Source organism: Pleurodeles waltl, chromosome 7 (genome assembly GCF_031143425.1).
Source record: "Pleurodeles waltl isolate 20211129_DDA chromosome 7, aPleWal1.hap1.20221129, whole genome shotgun sequence".
Lineage (NCBI taxonomy): Eukaryota > Metazoa > Chordata > Amphibia > Caudata > Salamandridae > Pleurodeles > Pleurodeles waltl.
This window is the reverse complement of record NC_090446.1, coordinates 283,416,270-283,442,508: the sequence shown is the minus strand read 5'-3', so window position 1 is coordinate 283,442,508 and position 26,239 is coordinate 283,416,270.

The window sequence follows — 26,239 nt, the reverse complement described above, 5'->3', positions numbered from 1 at the left end:
GGCTTTCTTGCTGCTGCGTCTGCTGGGGGGGTTCTTCTTCAGTGGTGCGAGGGCGTCTGCGCAGTTGGTGATCCACTGTGTGAGGTTGTTGGCGGCTTCGTTGGGGTCCGTTGAGCTGGTGGGGGGGTTCTGGCTGAGGAAGGTGGTGAGCTGGTCGCCGGTGATCTTGTTCCAGCTCCTGCGGGGGGTTTGTTGAGGGTGGTGGTGGGTCGTCGTTTTACTGAAGCTGAAGTGGACGCAGCTGTGGTCAGTCCACTGGAGATTGGTGGAGTGGCTGAAGGTGACATATTTGCTGGATGAGAAGACTGGGTCAAGCGTGTGGCCGGCGTGGTGGGTAGGGGTGGTTACCAGTTGCTTGAGTCCGAGGTTGGCCAGGTTGTCCAGTAGAGCAGTGGTGTTGTGGTCCTTGTCGTCCTCCAGGTGGAAGTTGAGGTCCCCCAGGAGGATGTAGTCGGTGGAATTGATGGCGTGGGGGCTGACGAAGTCTGTGATGTCTTCGCTGAACTGTGTGCGTGGTCCCGGTGGTCTGTAGATGAGGGTGCCTCTGAGCGTGGTCTTGGGGTTGGTGTGTATCTGGAAGTGGAGGTGTTCGGCGGAGGTGAAGGTGTCATCGGAGTTGGTCGTGATGCGGATGGTGTTCTTGTGGATGATGGCGATGCCTCCTCCTGTCTGGTTGACGCGGTGTATGTGGTGATGAGTGTGGTGAGTGTAGTGGTATGTGGTGTTTTGTGCTTGGATATTGTGTGGGTGATGGTGTTGTGTGCCTCTGTGTGATGGGGTTGTCTATTCTGTGCTCTCTCTCTTGCCTTCTCTCAGAATTTCTGGTTGTAGGGGTTTGTGGGTTATGTGGGTGTGTGTTTTATATTGTGTTGGGTGTGGTGTTTTTATGTGTATCAGGTGTGTGTATTTGTAATTGTCCAATGTGGTGGTGTTTTGTATATGTGTGTGTATTTTGAGCGTGGCGGTGTGTACCGCCAATGGAATACCGCGGCTGAAAGACCGCCACGTGGATTCGTGGGTCGTAATGGCATGGGCATGTTTCTGTTGGCGTGGAGGTGGAGGATTTGTTTCCGCATGTTTATCGCTGACCTTTGGTGTGGCGGTATTGTGTGGGTGTCTGAATTTCGGCGGATTCCGTGATGTGTGTCACAATAGCAGTGGCGGTCTACCGCCTCCACGGCGGTGTATTGTCGGTCTTCTGCACGGCGGTAAGCGTCTTATACCGCCAATGTTGTAATGACCCCCAAAGTTTTTTAAACCTCATGAGGTGGTACTACAGTTCAAACAGCACCCTTCGGTAGTGTTTGAAGTAGCACACTGAACTAAGAGAGCATGGTCCTTTTATACCCATGCAGGGGCTAAAAGAAGGTGGTACAATTATAGAAGCAAGACTTACATACATATAAGGTCATATGGAAATGCACAGTCGACAGGTAGGAGGGCCTAACAGTTTTCAAGGACTAGTTGACACATTACTGTCTGTTACTGATTACTAACAGCTGCCGATCTTACTGGGCATGTGCGAAAATGGGAGATGCTAAATATAACTTGTCACTAGAGAGATTTTCAAGAGTAGTTAACAGAATGTAGGACAGAGCACATGGCGAGCACATGGCAGAGAAAATGGCTGCCATGAATACAAAATGGAGTCCGCTAAATGTTCACAATAGTTGCTAAATACAAGATGTCTTCTGCTAATGCTTAATCTAATAGCTATTAAATTACAACACCACAATAGGCAGCATAGCAGGTGTGCTGCTGGAGCTTGTCCAAACACAGCCTGAGGCCCACACAGAACAGGAAGCCCCCATTACAGCACAGGATACAGATCGGACAACAAGAGCACCAGCATCAACCTCACATGTACTACCCTTTGAGGTAATACAGGGGACATCCATCTCAACCCCTTCAGGCCAACAACAGGTGGCCAAACAGACCCTCAGGCCAAGATATGGGACAGGAACACCTGCCAAGAACAAGGCCCCCTCTAAGAAGTGACTCTGCTAAAAACTGTCCACCAAGTGTCCCACTCAATCAATCACCAAACTGTGCCACAAATAATGAAAACTCATGTAAGCATGGATGGATCTAACAATGCTGCCAACAGTGCTGCCACCATTTTGCCATTTTGGATAACCACCATTGACCCGCTCCCATCACTGTAATCTGCACAATTTTATCCCTACACCAAATAAAACAAATTTTTCACCTGTTACAATGTCCCCTGTCATCAAGTGTGAACAAAGTGAAGTATGGATGCAACTGTTTGATAACTCCTTTATTTGTACCTGAGTAGCATGAACAGCACCACACACATTACATGTTGTTGTGCCTGATTATGTGTTGAAATAATGGACTCAATTCTAATCTGTCCTATGCAGACCTGGTCACAGTGGCAATTAGTATTGATCCAACCCCCCCTAGATGACAAGGCACACTGACAGTATGATGCACAAACACCAATCTCAGCTAATTGCCCCACATAGTTACTGGAAGTAGAGTTGTATCAGTTGGGTCCTGGAATTTACATCTTCCCCTTCCTCATCATCACCCTCATCCCCTCTCTGAGGAAGCTGGTCTGTATATACAGCACCCTCCTCTTCCAAGAGGGGATATAATTTCTCACAGCCACGTTGTGCAACATGCAGCAAGTCACCACTATTCTACACACCTTTTCAGGCTCATAGGCCAGGGAACCACCAGAGATATGTAGACAACAAAATTGAGCCTTCAGGAGACCTATTGTGCGCTCTATCACCTGCATCTGTTCCAGGATTCCTCAGGATGGTGTCAGGAGCCAACGCAAGTTGGGATAGCCAGAATCACCTATAAAAAGGTGCACAACACAACTTTAAATGACAAGCCTCAGAGGCAGACAGCCAGGCTGTGTGCTAGGTGGCAATAAGTGACAGAAACACCTACCTATGATCCACCTTCTGTCCTCTTGTAGTTGTTCCATCTTTTGTGGCACACTACTGTTCCTCAGCACCAATGAATCATGGACTGAACCAGGGAACATGGCATTCACTTGTGTGATGTACTGGACTTCAGTACACACCAATTGAATGTTCATGGAATGAAAGTTCTTCCTGTTTCTGTACACCTGTTCACTGACTCTTGGGGGATGATAGCTATGTGGGTGCCATCAATGGCACCTATCACATGGGGTATGTTGGCAAAGGCATAGAAGTCCGCCTTGATGGCAAGGAGGTCAGCACTTTGGGGGAACCTCACATAGGACTGCAGGTGTTGTACAAACGCATTCAGGAATCGTGTCAGTATAATGCTATACGTTGGCTGTGAAAAACCTGCACCCATGCCCACTGTCACTTGAAATGAGCCTGTGGCCAGGTAATGGAGTGCAGAGAGCACCTGCACTTCAGTAGGGATGGCAAGCTGATTACGAATTGCCGGAGTCAATGCAGGATCGAGAAATGTGCAAAGTTCAAGAATAGTTGCACAGGTGAGTCTGTATTTGATGATGATGTGACGCTTCACCATGGTCCGGAAATCCACAAGTGGTCTGTACACAGATGGGGCCCTTCCTCGCCACAAAGGTCTGTACCTAGGAGGAATTGAAAACATGTGTGAGGAACACACACACATCGGCACACATTGTAAGTCATTGAGCACTGCTGGCATGATTGTCGTCGACACAAATGCATAGTGTGTATGACATAACAGCAACTTCACCGCAATGATAGATCAGGGCTTGTCAGGTGCGGTAATGTTAATTGCCACATGCATATGGGTGTTTGGGGAACAATGGGCCTGCATTGTGCAGATGTGAGTTTTAAAATTGCGTAGTGTTTGCCAAAATGTCTGCCCCATGTAATCCACTACTGTCCTTGTGGAAGTGACCTCATACTGCTAGCGGATGACATACCAGCGTAAGGCGGTGTTTACCGCTGTGTGCCAATTCATTGGTTAACATGGATGTCAATGGGGAACCCTAGCATATTATGATCGCCGCTGGCGGTGACGGTGCACACTGCCGCGGTGTGTACGCAAAGTCGTCACCCCAACTTCACTTGACTCCCTGATCTCGTGCAAGCAGGTACTCCACTGAGTGTACAGCTGTGTCCTGCCTCTGGTTATGGAAGTGGCACATGTTGCAGGGGAAAGGGCCCCAGCCTCCACCCAAGAGGAATTGGAGAGGCTCGTGGATGGGGTCCTGTCCCTGTATACCAAGCTGTACGGACGGCCAGAAGTACAGGTGAGTAGGATGATTGGGGGCCATAGATGTGTGTAATGGTTGGTGTTGGCTGCATACATGTGTGCAGATCTGACACTGGATGGGCCAGGGTTCCTGACATGCTGCATGTGTATGTGCTGTTCATCAGTTTGTACTGTCCGTCCCATTGTGGACGTCTAGCCAGCTGTATACGATTGGCCAGTGCCTGACCTCTGTGTTACATTTATGTGTGTCCCTTTTAGGTAAGCGCCCACCAGAAGAGGGCACTTTGGCATGCGATTGCCAAGGAGGTGCGGACCCTGGGGGTCTACAACTGGCGGTGCACCCACTGCAGGAAGAGGTGGGAGGACCTGCTGCGCTGGGGGTGAAAAATCTGCGAGGCTCCGCTGGGGAAGTCCTCCCAACAGGGAAGGGGTGCCAATCGAACACTGACCCCCCCTCATGCAACGCATGCTGGCGGTGGAGTACCCGGACCTGGATGGGAGCTTGAAGGCTGCACAGCAGTCACAAAGGGGTGAGTACACATCCCATTTATTTGTCCCTTGATGGATGTGTGTGTGTGCATTCAGACTTATGCTGCTTAGTTGCAGGGACTCTGACTGATGTCTATCTACATTATGGTCCCTGTGGGGAATATGGGTGTTTTTGTCAGGTCACGTCAGGTCCTGAAGTTATTTGGGGAATGGCTGTAGAGAAGGGTTCTGGGCACTAGTCAGGGGCATAGCCATGGGTATAGCTGTAGGTGCTGCCTGTAGGAGGGTCTTCTGGGTGGGAGTATGTATGAACCACTATGTTAACTGCATTCAGCTATTTACAGGTGTCTCTGCTTTTTTGTCTCCCCACCCCTTTTCTCTTGTGTTGTCTGTGTACATCAGCATCATCTGGCGAGGGAGCTGAGGCACCGGCGAGTGGGGATGCAGCGGCCCACGGATCCTCAGAGGCAGAGACGTCCGACGTCAAGGGTACCAGTGGGTTGGAGGGTGAGGGGAGTACCACGGGGGAGGCAACTACCACTGGAGGTAGTGACTCCGATACCTCCTCCGATGGGGGCTCCCTCGCTGTGGAGGACCCTAGTGGGCCCACACCTACTGTGTCATCTTCCACCACCCCCCATACCATCACCGCCCTCCCATTTTCTCCCCACCGAGTTGCCCGTGCCCGCTCACCCAGAAGGGTGGGCATCTCCTTCGCCCCAGGCACCTCTTCCCCTGCCCCAGTCAGCCCTGCTGCCCTCTGGAGGAGGCTATTGACCTCCTGAGAACCATCTCTGTAGGGCAGACAACCATTGTCAATGCCATCCAGGGGCTAGCATTAGAGATGCAGCAGGCCAATGCCTATCTGGATGGCATTCACTGTGCTGTGTCTGGTCTACAGAGATCTTTTCTGGCTCTGGCCTCCTCTTGGACGGCAGCCAGTGACCCTGGTCATTCTGTCCCCTCTCCAACCTCCTCTACCCCTTCCAGCACCCCACTCCCTCACCCGTCCAGAGCACACATTCTGACATGCAGGCACACACCTCAACACACAAGAAGCACACTTCAAAACACAAGCACCACACCTCCCACTACAAGCATTCACACAACCAACATACACATGCACACACAACAACATCCACTTCCCCCAGTGTGCCCACCTCTTCCAAATCCCTGTCTGTCCCCTATACACTCACACACAGGCACTGCACCTTCATTCACTGTTGCTGAGCTTATTCCTGCAGTCAACACATAGCACACATCCATACATGCATGCCAGACACCACACCTGCACTCACCACAACTACTTTAGTTGACACATGCAGCACACTCACCAGACTTACAGACACCCAGACAACATTCATTCACACTGGCAGCCTGTCTTGTCCCACTGTGTCCATCCCCGCTCCTCCCAAGACACTCAAACGCACCAAAACACCCACCCATCACACATCCACCACACCTCAGCATACTGTCCAGTCACCTGCACCCACATCCCGCACACCTACACCACTTACAACCACTCCCTCTACCTCCACTACTACGCCATCCTCCAGGCCCAACCCAATTGCACCAAAGAAACTTTTGCTCTCCCGTGCTGACCTATTCCAACCCACTGGCCCACCCCGTCTCATCCATAAACGTGCACACCTCCTTGCCCTATCCACTCCTTCCACGTCACAGCCCGCCCCTGTCCACTCTTCCCATTCCTGTGCCCCTTCCCAAAGGAGGATGAAGCTCCATGCTGAGCCTGTTCCATCTGCCTCCACCCACTCCATGCACACTCCCCCACCTTCCAAGGCCAAACCCAAACCCCCTCCACCTTTCAAACGAAAATCTAAGCCCCATCCCAGTTGTAAATCCCCACCCCCCCACCCCCTGCCCCTGTTCCCTGAGGTGCCCGGATGCCCCATTGTTGGCCCTTTGAGGTGGAGTACCGTAGCACTTGTAGGAGTCAGGTTGAGGCCATTGTGGCCCTTCGGACAGGTGTTCTGACTGACTAGCCATTGCCTTATCTCCACTTTGTTTCCTCAGTGAGCTCAATAAAAAGTTAATGTGTGGCCTGTGTTTTTGGCGGCACACTCTGGATCCCTGTTCTTTCGTTTCAATTGTTTGTGGGTGTGGGGCACATTTGTGTACTTTGGACAGGTTGGATTTGCCTTGTGTTGCGTAAGTCCCTCTTGCTGTGGGGTGTATGGCTTGTGATGCTGTGAAGGGTTGTGGGTGTGTTGCAGGGAGGTTGGATTGGGTGGGTCTATAACTGTGCCCTTTCTTGCATTGTTTCGTAGGTTGCGGTACTTGCCGCCGTCGTCTTCGTCAGCGGTCTCGGTCGTGGAGGTATATGGCAAGGAGAGGGGCTGGCATGATCTGCAGCTCTCTATCCATGTCTGCTTCGGCATGATCCTCCGGTGAATGTTTCCTTTTATGTGGTTTGTTTCCGCCTGGCATTGCGTGGCAGTCTTTCCCGCCCCAGAACTGACGGCGGTCTAGTAGTTCATTATTTGATGGGCAGTTAGGGCCTTTCCGTCGGCTTGTGGGCGGGCTCTGCCATTGTTGTCGGCACTCATCTGCTGGCGGTGGGCGGTTTTAAGGATGCCTGTGTTTCAGTTGGTTCATTTTTTGGCGGTCCGGACTGCACGTCTGTTGGTGGTTTTTACCACCACCACCGGCGGTGCGGTGTTTACCACCCTGTTCATAATGAGGGCCATAATTTCAAGGAGTTACAGCATCTGGAATTAGTGAGCAAATTGAAAGAAACCCCCAGCTGATGCAGGTGAACAAGCACACACATAGATTCAGAATGAATATTTGGCAATGTATTTGTCATTGGTAGGAGATTTTCAGGACCGGTGTACTAGAGAGTGGTAGAGGAACATCCATAGCAGCTTTTGTATAGCTGATAACCAAACTCTCCCCCTACCATAGCTGTAGGAAATTAAATTATGGGTAGACGGGGGTTAAGCCCTACTCAAGCAGCAATCACAAGGAAACCTCAAATTAACCTGTGCTTGGCCCTCTGGTATTTTTGCACAAAAGCAATCAGGCTTAACTTAGAGGCAAGGTGCAAAGTATTTATGCAGCACTTCAAAAATAGATTAAAGTTTAATACATTAATTAAGACCAAAAAAATGAAAATCCAATATGTAGAACAGGAGATATGCAATTTGTAACAAATAAGTGAAAATAGCACAAAGCGCCAACTGTGGTTACCTGGTTGCGGCGCACCGAGACAAAGTCACAAGTTCAAGCCAACCACGATGGATCATGAGCCAGCAACAGGGACCAAGTTAGATCCACTGAACGAAGTACCTTAAATCCTGGAGTGATGAGAAGTCCTGTGTTGAGAATGTGTCACTCAGGGGTGGTTCTGAGTGGTTGTGGGGCTCCGATGCAGAGTCCTGCATCACCGGCGAGGATGCCATGGATGAAGGGCTTGCTATGTGGAGTTATGCGTCGAGATGGCTTGTGCACCAGTGGTTCTGAAGAAGCTGCAGGGCTGCAATGTAGAGTCCTGCTTCATTGTGAAGGATGCCATCAGTTTGCGGCTTGCCAACTGAAGGCTTGTATCGAGGAAACTGCAGGCAAGTGATACCAGGGATTGTGTGGGTGATGCATTGCACTGCAACTGTTCTAAAGAGGGTATGTGGAGATGTGGCACACTGCATCGGTCTGCTCACAGAACCACAGCTGAAGTGGCAGAGAACCGTCAGGCCAATTTCCAAGGGTCCAGGACTGGGGTGGCACTACTTGGAAGGCAAGACTCACAACTGAGAGAATCCAGGTGCTAGGTTCAAGTGGGTTGGAGCCTTTTCTGAACCTGAGGCTCGCCTCCGGAGGTCATCCAGCACTTGGAGTTACTCTGGTGGTCTGGGATGAATATGCAGGTCCAGTCCTTCTGAATCAGACAGCAGGGCAACAGAGTAGCCGTCCTTCTGGCAGAGCAGCACAGCAGTCCTTCTAACTCTTCCACAGGTCCAGAGTTGTACTGAAGAGCTGGATCTGAGGGTCCATTATTTATACATGATGCCCACTTTGAAGTAGGAGAAAGTCCTGGAGATTGCCACCTCCAGAGGTGTTTGGAATTTCCTGCCTCCCTGCCCTGGATCCAGTTTGTCTGAGGTCACAAAAGACTATTGATAGACCCTTTAAGAGTTTTCTCAAGCAGAGAATTTGTGATGTGGCGGTCTGATAGGTGACAGCTCCTCCTCATCACAGATGGCCTATCCCGCTAACACCTATTTTCCCTTCGTCTCACTGTCTCGAAGCAATACACAAAGACCAACTGTCAGCTACAACTAGTCATGTGACTTAGGATATAGGGAACAATCACCAAATGGTTGGGACAAGAAAATGCTAACTTTCTAAAAGTGGAATTTTCAGGATTGTGACTTAAAATTTGACTTTATTGTTAAAGAGGGCTTTAAACTACAGTTCTGTTCTTACGTCACCACATTCAGTATTCCTACCTGCTCCCAATTGAATAATATTACTTATTAAATGTGATAAGTTAACCCAATGTTATTCTATTGGAGAGGCAGGCCTTGCAGTCGTGAAAACCAAATGTAACAGTTTTTCACTACCAGAAAATGTAAGAGCTAAAAGTACAAGCCAAACATATTAAACACACTGCACTCTGCCCTATGGGCTGCTTAGGGTCTACCCTAAGGGTGACATATATGTGTCAAAAAGGAAGGTTTAGGCCTGGCAGAGTGTTTATTTTGCCAGGTAGAGATCACAGTTAAAACTGCACAAAGAGGCTGCAATGGCAAGCCTGAATCAGGTTTAAAGGCTACTGAAGTTAGTGGCCCAATCAGTCCAGCAGGCACACTAGTAGCATTTAATTTATAAGGTCTGGGTGCATGTACTACCACTTTACTAGGGACTTATAAATAAATTCAATTTGCCAATTTGGATGGAAGCCAATTTCACCAGTGAAACGACAGAGCAGATGCACAGCAGGCATCTGGACACCTAGCCTGACGCTTTGCAGTGGCTTCCAGTTCCTGTTTGTTCCAGACTGATCCATAACACTGCAGATGCCTGAATTTTCCTGCCAGGGTTTTCCTGACCATCTTTTCCGACTCACCATTCTTCCCACCAATAGAAGCCCTGCCCTCCTCAGGACCTACTTAATGCAGGCCTCAGTTCGACGTGCCAAAGGCAAGCTTGTCTGCACCTGTCTGCACCTGGGCCGCGCCCAGCGCCATGACCTCTGGACCTCCCTCCCCCCAAAGATACACTACCACCAAGCTCTACACTCTCCACCTCAAATTCTACAACAAACATTGCCACCACACTGACCCACGCTCCAAGTGAGGACCTTTCACCTGCACTCACTTCCACTTCACCCGCCACAGCACACACACCAGCCCATTGACCAGCCTCACTGCAAACACACCAAGGACACCACCTGAACAGAAGCACCAACTCGCATGCGACCTTATCAACACACTCTCACTACACAAGCATTCCACCAAATTATGGGACCTCATTGCCACCCTCACACCCGACATCATCTTCCTTACCGAGACCTGGCTCAAATCCACATCTACCCCAGCGACCCCCGACAGATATAAAATCATTCATCAGGACCACCCTCTCCACCCAGGATATCACTTCCACCATTAAATCCATCTACTTGAGAGCTCCCACAGACCCATGACAGCAACCTAGGGAACCAAAGGTTTGACCAGGAACTCACCACTCTTCTCAACACCTGTATCACCACCGTAACATTTCCTGACACCTGGAAACACATTGAAGCCAGACCACTACTCAAAAAACCCTCTTCTGACCCCAGCGAACCCCAAAAACACCAGCCAATCTCTCTGCTCCTATTCCCAAAGAAGGTACCGGAAAAGATAATCAACTTTCAACTCATGACATACATGGAGCAGAACCAGCTACTCAGTGCTTCCTAGTCTGCTTCCACAGCAATCACAGTACTGAAACTGCCCTGATGACAGCCACCAATGACATTGGAACCCTTCTCGAAAGAGGGAAACAGCAACTTTGATCCTCCTTGACCTCTTGGCAACCTTCAACACTGTATCCTCCTGCATGCTGATTGAAAGACTCCATCACATCAGCATCCAAGGGGATGTGCTCCAACGGATCACCTCTTTCTTCACCGGAACAACACAGAAGATCCACCCCACACCTCCAAACCCAAAGAGATCACCTGTGGTGTCTCCCAGGTTTCATCCCTCAGCGCCACTTTCTTCAACGCATTTATGACCCGCTGGCCAACATCTTCAGATCACACGGTCTCAACATAATTTCCTATGCAGACGACACCCAACTCATCTACAACCCCTCCACCACTAGAACCAACTTCCACAGATGCATGACAAGAGTCACTGACAGGATGAAGAACAACTGCTTACAGCTGAACACAGACGAGAAGGAAGTACTGATCTTTAGCAACAGCAGCAACGCATGGAACAACTCCTGGTGGCCAGCAGACCTAGGACCCCCTTCCACTCCCTTTGACCATGCCAGAAACTTCAGAATCATGATTGACAACAAGCTCAACATGAAATCACCGATCAATGCCATCTTCTCCTGCTTCCTCACTTTGCTCCAGTTACGTAAGATCTTCAAGTCTACACACCAGACTCACTGTGACACACTGTGACACACCGTGACACAGGCCCTCATCATCAGCCGACTGAACTACGGCAATGCCCTTAGTGTGCAAATTGATGCACACTTTCTACAGAGACTTCAGGCCATACAGAACACTGCAGCCAGACTCATCCTCGGCCTTCCCTGATGAGCCCACATCACACCCCACCTCAGGCAACTCCACTGTCCCTGTACAGAAGAGATGCCAATTCAAGCTGCAGGCATACACACTCAAGGCTCTACACAACCAAGGACCCGTGTACATTACCTACTTCCTGAACTTCCACCAACCATCAAAAAGACTACCCTCTACCTCCCTTTCAGTTGCTAATACTCCCCGCACATACCAAAGGAGAACTGGAGAACACCCTTACTCTTACATTGCTGCAAAAACCTGTAACAGCCTCCCTACGCACCTCCAAACCATCACCTCACTTCTGGAATTCCAAACAACCCTCAAGACCTGGCTGTTCGAATAAGCCTCTGGGGCCTGCAAGAGCCTGGATACTCTATTGGGTTATTAGCCTCGCTTTATAAATGCTGATTGATTTACTTTATCACTGGATAGCAGTGATAACATTCGCATTCTTATAGCCAACGAAAAAGAGATCAGTAAAACCGGAGGAGTAAGGCAAAATGTTTGGGGAAAACCACCCTAAGGCTCACAAGTCTAACAACAGAATTATAGGGTGGTGCCCTCTGTAACTGAGAGCAGTTCACGCCATGGAAGAGTGTCTTACATTATTAAACACAAACAGGGTTCAGTGCTACATAGTGGGAACAATGATAATAGAATCCGTGCAGGACATTACTGCAGTAATGTGCATACATTTGTGCAGATCACATAGGTTCTGAATCACCTCTCATGTACACATAGAATCAATTTGCTGCATGCCAAAGAAGCTTATGCTCAATAATGTGAATGTGTACACGAGGGAAACGGTGCATGTACAAACACCATACAATAATCTGCTTGTAGGCCCATGTTTATTTCAAGCATGATTGTATTTGCCAGATGGAGTGACATGTTTATCAGCAACAGCTATTGTTCAACAAGCAGCTCTCACTCTCCGTTGGACTGCAGCTGTGCACCCTATACACAGCCTTCACGGTGGTGGGAAATCAAGTTATGCATGCGTGTTTTTGCTAGAGGTGACCACTTATATGGAAATCTTCCCATGCTCTGCTATATAATTTGTAATCAATAACATATTACCTTTACGTGTCTTACACTTAATTTGTTAATTTCTTTGGAAATCACACTGTGGGTGCTTGTTTGTCTGTGGGTTTTAGTACGCTTTAGGATGTATTATATGTACTGTTTACTTGAGGGAATGTGATTTGGTTCATATTGTACAACTTGAGATTACCCTTTCTGTGATTGATTGTATTATTTGCATGGTGAGTTGATGCTGCCGTGTTGGTAGTCACAATAATGAGCCTCCTACTCTGATTTGCCACCGCCATACTTTTTTGCTTTCTATCATGTTCACTTTCCATAAGCAATATGTCAGCCATGTCCTCGCTAGTGGCCTCCTAATCATCTTTATTGTAAGTTCCATTGAGCCGTCCAACTGGGAACCGTAATGTTCGAGCCCTGAAGAAATAATTGTTTCGTGAAACATGTTTGCAGGCTACAATACAGCTTTAAAAGTGCCCATAGGATATTTTCTTAGGGCAGTTTGTTTTGAAAATAAAAGAAAGAAATTAATTGGTGCCTCCCACTGTGCAACATTGGCATCTTCCTATGTTTATTCGTTTATTAAACCTTCATTTATGAAGTGTGAAGCGATGGGCACAGGTAGAAGTAACAGCAGTAATCGAACAATGGGGTGATTCTAACAGTCAGTGAAGGCTTGATGGTATGAGGCCTGCAGGAGAATGCCTTTTATATGGAGGTAAGAATGTAAATAGGCAGATCTTTCGGAGATCCTGACAGATGGAGGATTCTGTTATAGCTGTACATTTTGAGGCACAAGACTCCATATTTTTATGCTTGTTTTAGTGTCGAAAGTGTTTTAGTTTTTAGAATTCTCAGGATATGAAGCTGCCAGAGTCACATATTCATATTTTATATTACCCAATCTTGGACGGAGGGCATTGAAGATTTTGATTCCATTCAAATTTTTTATGTAACAAACAGGGAGATTAAGGCCCTCATTACGACCCTGGCGGTGAGTGATAAAGTGGCGGTAATACCGCCAACAGGCTGGCGGTAACTACTGCCAAATTATGACCATGGCGGAAAGATCTCCGAAAGACAGCCAATGTACCACACCGACTGCATAGGTGGAATCAACAGCCACCACGTTGGTAGCTGCCTACAGCCAGGCAGAAGTCAATGTTCCACCCACCACATTATGATGCTGCAAACATCACCTTTTCCGGGGCGGTACCAGCGTGGTGGAAACACTGCACGGAAGTGAAAGTACTCACCATTGGAGACAGAGGGAAGAACCATGCCGCTATGGAACCAGAACTGCATGTTTTTCCGATGATATTCTACGTTCTGCTTCACCACGAACACCAACGTCGGCGAAGACGACGACGGTGTATACAGCCGCCAGGTACACAAGGGAGGGGGGAAGAAAAATGACAGTGACACACACATGCAACACAGACACCCCATACACACAGACCATACACACAACCAGCTGACCAAGAAAACCAGTTACCCCCCTAAATCGGCTGAAAAATGCAAGGACAAAACGATTTCACCAAAGTCTTTGTAATAAGATCAACACAGTAGAAATAATAAGTTAATCAATATAACAGATCTATACAAATTTACAGAAAAAGCGACACAGCCCAGTCCTCAATTTGCACGGGCCACATGGCCACAGGCCAAGTCCAAGGCCCCACTTGTCACCTGCTTCAACACGGAGAGAACACTGAAGGGGCATCAAACGGGCAGGCACCTCAGGGGGAGGGGGGGTACCTCAGCCTGGAGATGAAACAAGACCACTGGTTCTGGAGGGGGGAACATGCCCTGTGCTTGATCATGGGGAGTGATGGGCCGGAGTCTCTCGAGTGGGTGTCTTGCCCACTGGTTCTGGAGGGGGCAACCTGCCCTGTGCTTGATCCTGGGGAGTGATTGGCCACAGTCTGTCGAGTGGGTGTCCTGCCCACTTGTTCTGGAGGGGGCAACCTGCCCTGTGCTTGATCCTGGGGAGTGATTGGCCACAGTCTGTTGAGAGGATGTCCTGCCCACTTGTTCTGGAGGGGGCAACCTGCCCTGTGCTAGATCCTGAGGAGTGATGGGTCAGTCTCTCGAGTGGGTGTCTTGCCCACTGGTTCTGGAGGGGGCAGTCAGCACAGCAGCCCATGGAGGAAGGATTGCATTGCACCTGCCTACCGTGACGGCTGCATAGTGGTGGTGCTGCTGGTGGGGGGAGGCTCCTGCACATCCCATTCACCCTCAGACGGCTGGACAGTGGTGGTGCTGCGGGTGGGGGGAAGCTCCTGCACATCCCCTGCTCCCTCAGATGGATGCACAGTGGTGGTGCTGCTTGTGGGGGGAGGCTCCTACACATCCCCTGCACCCTCGGCAGTTGCACAACTATGGTTGGTGGTGGGGGCTCCATCTCAGCTGCTGGTCTAGACTCCTTGCCCTTCCAGCCTGCTGGTGCAGGCTCCTTGTGCTTCGTGCCTGCTGGTGCAGGCACCTTGCCCTTCCTGCCTGCTGGTGCCGACTCCTTGGCCTTTCGGGTGGCACGTGCAGGCTCCTTGGCCTTTCGGTTGGCAGGTGCAGGGTCCTTGCCCTTCTTGCCGGCAAGTGCAGGCTCCTTCCCCTTTAGCCAGGCTGGTGCAAGCTCCTTGCCCTTCAGTACATGTGGCCTGGATCTCTTTCCACCACGAGAGGGTGCGGTTAGGACTGGGCCCGTGGACTGTGTGGCTGAGGTACTCGGCTGGGTTCATGATATCCTAGCCATACGTGCAGGATGGGAGGGATTGGTAGGGAAGAGGTCAATGGTGGATAGGAACAGTTTTTAGGGACATTTGGGTGGGTAGAAAGAGAAGGAATGGGAGTTGAGGATGAGGGAGTGGTTGTTGGTTGTATCTGTCTTCCGGATTTCGGTACAGGTGCATGGGCTGTATGCTGTTGTGAGAAAGATGGCTGTTGGGTGTCTGAGTGCTTGCATTTGCATACTTTAGGAGGGGGAAACAGACACAGTGGGAGAGAACACAGGGGACATGTGCATGGATGTTGTGGAGGTGTCTGCCAGTGAGGTCTGTGTTCTGCTTGGTGTGGTGATGCTGGTAGTGTAATGATGATGTAGTGCATGCATGTGTGAGTGTGGACATGGTTGGGAGGGAGGTGGTGGGGGAGGAGGAGGAGACAGTGGAAATAGTGGATGTTGTTGAGTCTGCAACTGGATGGTGTTTGTATGAGTGCCTGTGGGATGAAGTGTGGTGCTTGTGTTTGTCTGTGACACTCTTGAGTGTTGTCTTGTGTGCATGCTCATCTGTATGTGTGCATGGATTGGTTGGGGTTGAGGAGAATGGGACTGGGCAGTGGAAGTTGGAGGGGTGACGGTAGAAACAGGGACAATGGCTGCCTTCAGAGAGGGCAGGCCAGAGCCTGAATTGATCTCTGTTGGGCCACCAATCCAATGTGAATGCCCTACAGGAATGCATTAGATTGTTGCATCTGGGCTGCCATCCCCTGGATGGCATTCACAATGGTTGACTGCCCTACAGAGATGGATCTCAGGAGGTCAATAGCCTCCTCACTCAGGGCAGCAGGGCTAACTGGGGCAGGGTCTGGGGCAAAGGAGCTGCCCACCCTCCTGGGTGAGCGGGCACAGGCAACTCGATGAGGGGCTGCTGGGAGGGCAGTGCTGGTATGGGGATGGCAGCTTTACCTGTAGCTAGGGTGGTCACAGAAGTGTCTGTCACCACCAGGGAGCTTCCATCGGAGGAGCTAGCTGTGTCTGAAGTGTCCCCTCCAGTCTCCGAAATGGTGCTCCCCTTGCCCTCTGTCCCACTGGGGCCCTCACTGTCGGTGGACTCAGCCTCCTGGGTCCTGTGGGATGCAGCTCCCTCCATTGCTGGTTCCTGTGCTCCTCTGCCAGATGATGCTAATGCACATAAGGACAGGATGACAAAACAAGAAAGGGGGGAAGAGACAAAAGATACACTGGGTCGATAGCTGAACCAACACCACCGTTGGCGTACACAGCACACTCACACACAAGGAACAGCCATACCCACTATGCATTGCACTACCAGAGAAATAGCTTGCCACCAAGGCATGGGGACGGGCACAAACCGCCAAATGCAGCACACCTGGGACCCACACAGCCCTGACCACTAGTGGATGACTAGGAGCTTGAAAGCAGATTTATCCCTTCAGAACCCTAGCCACCAGGGGACCTATGCTGCAATGTCAGGCCTGGCCTAGGGGCACCCACTGACACACATCCACCACCCTGCTACCACCCTACCAGGCTTAATTTGTAATGACGGGCACTGTACTCACCCCCTTGTGGCTGCTGTGATGCCCTCAAGCTCCCATCCAGCTCTAGATAGGCTTCTGCCAGTATGCAGACCATCAGGGGGGTCAGGGTTCGACGGGCACCCCTTCCTCATTGGGAGGCCATCCGCAGCTGGGACTTCGCCGTCTTCCATGCCCAGTGTCTAAGGTACTCCCACCGTTTGCAACAGTGGATGCTCCGTCTGCCATAGAACCCCAGGGTCCGCACCTCCTTGACGATGGCACACCATATACCCTTCTTTTGATGGGCGCTGACCTACAGAGGCAAAACACACAGGAAAATACCATTAGACAACCAGTCCTGCCTGTTTCACATTTGGCCCACCATACCCGTTCCCATCACCATTGCCACACACATGGCCTAGCACACAACCTGTATGCCTCCAAGAGGACACCCACCCACCCCCCTTACACGAGGCCTTCACACACACACACACAACTCCATGCATTCATACCACATACATTGTGCCCACAGTGTAATCACCTGTTAGTCTGGAGGCCCATACAGCAGTCCGGACTGGGGTAGGACCCCATCCACCAGTCTCTCCAACTCCTCCAACGTGAAGGCTGGGGCCCATTCCCCGGTCACACGGGCCATGGTAGGTTCCGGACACAGGTCACAGCAGCACATGCAGTGTAGGTCCTCTCCTGAGGAAGGTCAGGTAGCAAGTGAGGAATCAGATAGAAAATGGCGGTCACATCCGTGGCGGTGCATACCATCACCGCCGGTGTAGATCACCATTGGCCACTGTACCCCCTAGGACCCAATGTTAACCAATGAGGAGTTGCACGGCTGTTCCTGACCGCCTCCCGCAATAGCGCACAATGTCAGTGGAATTACCTCACTTCCGACTGTCCCTCCACACAGGACAGGCAGACACCATTTCAGGGCGGGGCAGGCCCTGGAATAATGCTGCATCACAAGAGATATTAGCACATACTGGACAATTCACACTGACCATTACATGTTTACAGGATGCTAACTATTGTTGTAGCTCCATTGTTCAGTTTCTGACCGGCTCCTCACTCTTTTGTCCCTTAGATTCCTACTGCTGCAGATGAATAGGAGATGGAGACATACCCCCATGTACGGACTCCTGGTGGACCTGCCAGCACTGGAGGACAGGCACATTATCCTCATCTATAGACTTGACAGGGCCACAATCACAGAGCTGTGTGTCCAATTTGAGCCTGACATGATATCTGCTAGCCGTCACCGCACTGGGATCCAAACTCTTGTGCAAGCGCTATCTGTACTCCATTCCCTGGCAACTGGTTATTTCCAAGTGACAGTGGACTTGGCAGAAGGAATGTCACAGCCCATGTTCTCAAACGTGCTGACAAGAGTGTTGTCTGCCCTGATAAAACACATGTGCAACTACATTGTTTTCCCCCAGGTTGAGGATTTGGCCACAGTGAAGGCTGAGTTTTATGCAATGGGACATATCCCCAACATAATTGGGGCGATTGATGGAACACATATTGCATTTGTCGTCCCCCCCGGCAGAATAAACAGGTGTTCAGGAATTGTACGAGTTTCCACTCCATGAATGTTCAGATGGTGTGCTTCGCGGAACATCTCAGTCAATGCTAAGTATCCTGGGTCAGTGCATGATGCCTATGTCCTGAGGAATAGCAGTATCCCAAATGTGATGGGCCAACTACAGAGGCACCATGGCACCACAAAGACACCCCCGTTTCACAGAGGAGGAGCTAAGGACCATGGTGGAGGAAATTTTCAGGGTAGAGCCACAGCTATTTGGAGCACAGCTGCAGCAGATATCAATAGCCAGGAAGATGAAGCTATGGTGGAGAACTGTGGACTGGGTCAACGCCGTGGGACAGCACCCAAGAACTAGGAATGACATCAGGAAGAGGTGGAACGATCTACAGTGAAGGTACGTTCCATTGCAGCAAGACACCAGCTCAATATCCAGAGGACTGGCGGTGGACCTCACCTCCACCCCCACAACTCACAGCATGGGAGAAGCAAGTCTTGGCAATACTTCATCTTGAGGGCCTGGCTGGAGTAGGAGGAGGAGTGGACTCTGGTAAATTAAATCTCTACTATTATCACCTCCCTAGCTGCATGCCATCACATAGCCTCACCCTCACCCCCATCACCCCACAACATCCTACACACCCCACCATCACAACCCACTCATCCCAATGCCAAGCCCTGCATGTTGTACCAATGCATGGACACCCCTCACAGCCCTGCATGGGCACTCATCACTAAAGCATGCACACCATAAAGAATTAACTATCACACCATACACTAACAAACACAAGTGAAAGCTGGCAGGGCAAATCCAACCATAGAGGGGAAGCCACAGATTTACCATATGTCATACACATTAACCATAACACATCATTTACATCCCACAGGTACCCCAGCCGATGTCTGCGGAGAGGAGGTGCCAGCACTATCCAGTCCCCCAACTGACGAGGCCCACAGTGATGACAGCAACTCTGGTCTTCAGGATGTGGATGGCCTACCTGGCCCATCAGGGACCACTGGACAGCCAGTTCCCCAAGCCCAGTCACATACCACCACAGAGCCTCCCCCATCAGGAAACACCACGACAGCACCCACCCAGAGTTCCCATACCTCTGACACGTCAATCAGCAGTGTGTCTACCTCTACAGGGACCCCAGGGCACACCTCACCCCCAAGACAATCAGCCCACCAGCACCCCTCCCCCTGCAGAAAGTTAACTACCCCGCAAATGTTCACTGTGATCCAGACAGAAGCCAGAGACCCTCGCCGGGAAATGAGACTCTCCTGATTATCACCCTTGTGCCCCACTCAGTCACCCTCTCCACCTTGAACTGCATTTGCTCCCCTTCCTATGTCCCCTTGGACAATGCACCTGTGCTACAAACAGATTGGAACAATACCCTGGACTTTCCGCCATCATCACCCCATCCCATTGTACTTGCCCCTCTATATATTAGCACTCCAATAGACACCCTTTGAAAAAATAATTTGGAGCATATCATGTATATCAAATATGTATTCATTGAAACAGGTACAAACATTGAAAATCAACTGTACAGAGAATGAGCATAGGTTAATGACCTGTAGTTGGCTGTAGTGATCACACGAGGATTATATGTCAGGTCACCAACATCTGCAAATTGAATTGCAAGAAAGAACAGTAACTGGGCATAGAAGTGCAAAATATCAGCATGCCATTGCCACACAAATTACAACCAAAGTCATTGAAATGTGAAGTTAGACTGTCCTACCTGTGTGTCATTGGAAGTACTGCCGGATCACAGATGTTCTGTTGAACTCATCCTCTGCCTCCTCATCCTCACTGTCCACAGGGTCTACTGCTGGGCACAGGCATCTCCAGCCTCCTCCTCCTACAGGAATGGGACAAGGCATCTGAGGGCCAGGTTATACAACATGCAGCATGCCACCACTATCTGGCAGACCTTCTTGGGTGAGTAGCACACGGAACCACCTGTTAGATGGAGGCACCGGAATCTGGCCTTCAGGAGGCCAAAGGTCCTTTCAATGATCCTTCTGGTTCGCCCATGTGGTTCATTATAACATTCTTCTGCCCTTGTCCTGGCATTCCTCACAGGGGTCAGCAGCCAAGATAGGCTTGGGTAACCAGAGTCACCTGCAAATTGTGAGGGACAACATTTAGCCACATTCTATCCTATATGGCCCACACCATACCCCTACACCAACATCTACTGAGTGGGAACCAGGGCTCACCTATTGTTGTGTGATGTGTGTTGGTGAGGGTGTGTTGGGTAATGTGTTGGGGTGTGTGATATGGAGTGAGTGAGTGATTTATAGGTGTGAATAGTGTGTGGCTCTAGTTGTGTCAGTGGTCTTGGTGTCTATATCCTGCCAGTAATTGTTGTTTGTAAAGGGTTGTGGGTAATGTGGGTGTATATTTTATAGTGGTGTGGTGTGTGTATGGGTGTCAGGTGTGTGTTATTTGAATTGTCCAATGTGGTTTTGTTTTTTTATGTGAGTGTCCATAGTGAACGTGCCAATTGTTTAGCGCCGTTGAATGTCCACCCTGGTGATTCGTGGGTCATAATGTAGTGGGTGTTGTTCTGTTGGCGTAACAGTGTGGGTTTTGATACCGCCAGTTTATCACTGACCTTTGCGCTGGCGGATTTCTGTATGTGGCTGAATACTGGCGGATTGGTGTATGTGTCATAATATGGTGAACAGATATCTGCGGCGGTAAATTGGCGGCTGTCAGCATGGCGTTAAGTGGGATTTACCCCCAATGTCATAATGAGGGCCTAAGTTATTTTCCCAGAACAACAGAATGTTGGCAGAGGCTGGGTTCAGAGTAGAGACAATTATGGACTTGTTTGTTTCAGGCAGTGTGAGTGTGGTGTGTGCATTTATGTAAGAGTATCTGCTTAAGTGTTTCTCTCTCCGTATGTACACAAATGTGAGCTATTTGGTTGTGTTTTGTATGTGGCTGGTGTTGTGCCCTTCTTGAAATAAATGTTCTTACCATTGACCACCTCCTGGTGCCAGGGAACACCAAATGTTTGTGGCGGCCTCAATGAAAGGGATTCATCTCAGGAAGAATTATGGCTATTCCTGGTATAATATTGGCAGTGTCATAAAAATGATCAATCTTGACATATGTTGGGCATACTTAGATTAATTAATGCATAATGGCAGCTATCCTTGCCATGTTGTGCATGCTTAGCCTAATTATGCCTATCTATCACATATACCTGCCCATCCTTACAATAATAATGTCCATGACGGTAAAGATGTGGTGGCCTTGACATAATGGTGGACATCCTTGGAATAATGTAAGTATTTTTGCCATTATGGTGGGTATTGATTACCTGGGGCAGGGGGAAGGGAGAGGCAGATCAGAATCTGTTAATATGATGTATTTGTTCTAGGGAAATCACAATCTGACACGTGAGGATCATGCATGAAAGGTGATTTTTGAGGCTTTTTTTTTTTTTTTTAACGGAAAAACGTTCTTCGAATGTGAAAATCCAATATGGAAAGTCCATATTTCATAGAAAACCATTTGTATGCAGAAACTGATATTCTGATGTTTGAAAACAAAATTAATAAAAATCCTAATATATTTATTGTTGCACTTCAAATAATAGTTGTTGAGATTTACAGCTGCTAGTGGGCTCTTTCTGCTGTGGCTTTTATTTCATTAAACACACAAAAGGTAAAGGGAGGAATGCTTGCAATTTGTCTAACCACTGGAAATTGCTGTGGGTAGCATCTCAAACAATTATTTTTTTGCTCACCAGTTCATCTCAAATCAAATCAAATAATACTTTATTTCGGCTAGAAGCCATAAAAGTAAGCAATAAAACACCATATCATAATTGAGCAGCATGTCAGTTATAAAAGGAAATAAGCAAGAAATACCACAATATAAATTAAGAACCCTGAATAAATTATAAAATCACGTAGTTATAAAACCAGTGCAAAACAAACATTGTTCTTAAAATCTTAAAATCCTAAGGTATTAAGTATAAAATGTAATGGGCCATTATATCTTAACTCCAGTCAGTTGACAACTTGTTATGTTAAATAAGTAAAATCTGAAACCAATATGTTAAAACTCACAATTATGGCAAGTCTCTGGTTCTTATAGCCATGCACTTTGCAGATATCTCGCAACTGAAAAAACTATTTTGTCATTTGTATCAGTTGTCAAGAGACTCATTGCTGTATTCCATTCCATTATCCCCATTAACCTACATAACGGGGCAATCCACTTCTTCCTAGGTGCCAAATATCTAGGGCAAAAAAACATAAAGTGCGAGTGACTCTGTTGTCTTTTGGCAATAATTAAAAAATATTGAATTACAGTCCTCCACTCTCCATCGCACAGTAAATGTCTTGAGCGGGAGGATCCCTAACCTGAAATTAATAAAAAGTGTTTTGGTATAGGGAGGATTTACGTTGTCCATATAGGCCTCAGATTTGGGGCTACATTTATGGTCTAGAAACTGTAGAGTCCGACTGCCTTGGTTTTTAGCCCAAATTTGCACCAAGATGTTCTCCCAATAGTACCTATGTATACGCTCTTTTACTTCCTTGGTCAGGTTATGAGGAGCACTCCATACCTCCTCCATTTTAAGGAGTTTACACATATCTCTAATGTGTCTAAACCAAGGGATCTTTAATGCACAGTCACCTACAAGAAACTCATCTAATACTATATGGAGGGTCGACAGATGCTCAGAAGTCCAAAGACGAGCCCAATACTTGAGTGGTCTGAATGCAATTTCGTTGTGGATCTCGTTTAAGGCTAGGTCGAATCTAAGGGGGATGAGAGGGGTACTCATCGGCAGTCGCAGAAAATTTTGTAGGAAACAGTTTTATACCGTAGTCAAACACCTGGAATTAGTGTGTCCCCAAAGCTCAGCACCATAGATTGAAGCTGCAACTGCCGCTGCTTTATAGACAGTAATAGCAGGTGATATCTCCCCTTGCGAAATATTAGCAATTTTCCTCCCTATCACTGATGACCCATGTCTTAGAACTGTCAGACTCTTCCCAATCTGCGCCGACCATTTTTAGTCATCGCTTAGCCTAATCCCCAGGTAATCGAATTGGCTGACTCTCTCCACTGGTTGGCCTGCTATGGTCATTTTCCCCCTAAACAATTTATGCGGATTAAAAGCCATGAACTTTGATTTTGTTGGATTTATTTCAAGTCCTCTATTAAAACAAAAGTTATAAAAAGCATCCAGTTCATTTTGCAAGCCCATGGGTGTTCTCAAGATTAATAGGGTATCGTCAGCAAACGTTAAAATGGGGACAGAGGCTCCAGCTAGCTTTGGGGCATCATGGTTGCAGTGTAACAGTTGGTCCACCAAACCATTAATGTAGAGATTAAACAATGTTGGGGCCAGAATACACCCCGGCCTAACCCGCCTATTGACAGGTATAGCTTCTGTTAAATCTCCACTTTGGGACCAACGTACTTGAGCGTAAGTCCCCTCATGTAGATCCCTAATCAGTCTTAGTAATTCTCCATCAAGTTGGTAACTCTCCAAAACATTCCACAATAAATCCCGTGGAACCATGTCAAAAGCAGCTTTTAAATTAATAAAAGCTACATACAAATGACTCTTATTCAGTGACAGATATTTCCAGCAAAGGAGGTTAAACCTAAATACCTGATCTATTGTGCTCATTCCTTTCCTGAATGCTGCCTGGAAGTCGGAAAGAATATGAGAATCCTCTATCCATGCCTGTAGTCTATTCAATACCTGCTTACTGAATATTTTTTGACTGACATCAAGTAGGCTAATTGGACTATAGTTAGTAGGTTCTTCCCTTGGCCCTTTCTTGTAAATAGGGACTATGATTGCTCCTTGCCACGTGGGGGGAAGTCCCCACCCCCCTTCAGTATCTCATTACTGAGCGCATTTAGATACAGAGATCAAGTTGTCGGTCGGGACAGATATAAATCACCTGGGATGCCATCCAACGCAGGGGCATTCCCTTTACATACTGATTGGAGCGCCAAAGTTGTTTCTTTTAAGGAAAAAAAAAAACAGGGCGAATTTAGGTAGTATAGCTCTCCCAGCAGTTGATGTATTAGCAAGAAGTTCATTAGATTTAAGTAGAGGGATAGTAGTACTACTAATTTGAGGTTTTCTATATACATTTTTAAAATGTGTCACCCAGGTTTCTGGCTGGATTACGGGGTAGATCTCCACAGCTTGAGAGCTGCCTTTGTCTGTCACTAATTTCCAAAATAGTTTAAAATCCTTCTCATGAAGTGCATCTACCAGCCCATTCCAATATTTGGTTTCCCACTCTTTTTTTTAGCGTTTTTTAGTACAACTTTGTACGCAGCCCTGGATTCTCTTATCTCTCGGTAGTTCCCTGCCTTTAATGCTCCCAATAACTGTATTTTGGCCTGGCGACAGGAGTTGGAAAACCACCTTAACGTTCTAGTCCCAATCTCTGTCCGCCTCCTTACTACCTGGAAGTGTGATTTTAGCCGGTTGGTCAAAATGCTATGCAAGTTGATCACATCCACCGACATAATATTTGTATGCTTCAATGGGAAGAGCGTTGATGCAACTATTCTATAAATGAATAACTGGAAGTTTACATCATCTTCCACCCATTCCCATTTCACATTTTTGTAATCGTTCGTCATAGCTAGGACATTGCCATTGTCCCATGTTGTCAGTGTTTTACAACTAAATAAGATAGTAGAAAAGACGGTACTCAGGGCTTGATGGTCACTGTCATTTCGAGGGAGAACAACCATGTCAATAAGAGATTTCCAGAGAACGTCGTCTACTAAAATGTAATCAAGATGGCTAGAGTATGGCCCTCTCCTATATGTGGGCGAGGCCGGGGTGTCTGACCTGGTGTTCCCATTTACTATTCTTAACCCCTTTGTTGTTATTAGGTCTTCTAGTAAATTTAATGCTCCCCCTTCTTTCTCAGTTGTAACTCGAACCGGCCCAGATCTATCCCATGGATCTGCAAACTGAATTCCTTTTTGCTGATTGTCATCTCTGGAATTCAGTTGCATATTGAAATCTCCTGCAGCGATTAAACCCTGCCCTCGTGGTAGACAGTTAAGGAAGTCTGTTAGCATACTCATCAGTACAGTCTGAGTCCTTTGGTTGCCAGGTCTAACATATATGTTTACAATTACTATACTAACGGGCCCCCTAGCAGTGCTAAGTTCCACCTCGACCGCCAATAGATCCCTTGTAGGGGTTATTAGATCCTTCACCTTTGGGAACAGATCGTGTTTTAACCAGATTATCAAATCCCCTGCCGCCCGTCCGGATGGTGAAGGAAGCGCGGTCTTCTGGAAGGTCCAGTAGCCTTCTCTATTAATCGCAGATGAAACCCATGTCTCCTGTAATAAAATAATATGGTGTTGATCTATAAAACTACACCAGTCAGGGTTAGCTGTTTTCTGAAGCAGCCCTGCCACATTCCAAGATAGAAACCTAATCGGAGGGTCAAGTCCATCCCCCATGTCTAACGGCTTCTCTCTGGTCTCATTTAAACAAGGCTTTACTCCATAATCCATCTCCTCTAATAGATCACTACAGTGTGCTTCTGGCTCCGCTCCCAGGGTGTACAATATCTGGTTACTTGGCATAAAAGGGTCTAGACTGGGTATACCATCTCTCCCAGCCTTCACCATGGGGGCTTCACGTCAATCTATAGCTGAGGTTGGACTACTCTTTTGGTCCCTTCTAGGAGTACATGTATGCAGGGCCGTTGGGGTATTATATCTCTCTTGGAAAAGCAGATTTGCCAGTGATTGGGGGATTTTTTGGACGAGTGATACTTGTGATGAGGTACCAGGTCTTAATCTTAAATCAAGTGCCGAAAGACCCTTTACTAGGCTCTGGCTGCTCAGTTTAAGCCCTATAAAATCTGTTGTTAATCCTGCTCTTGTGTATCTCTGAGCGGCGACT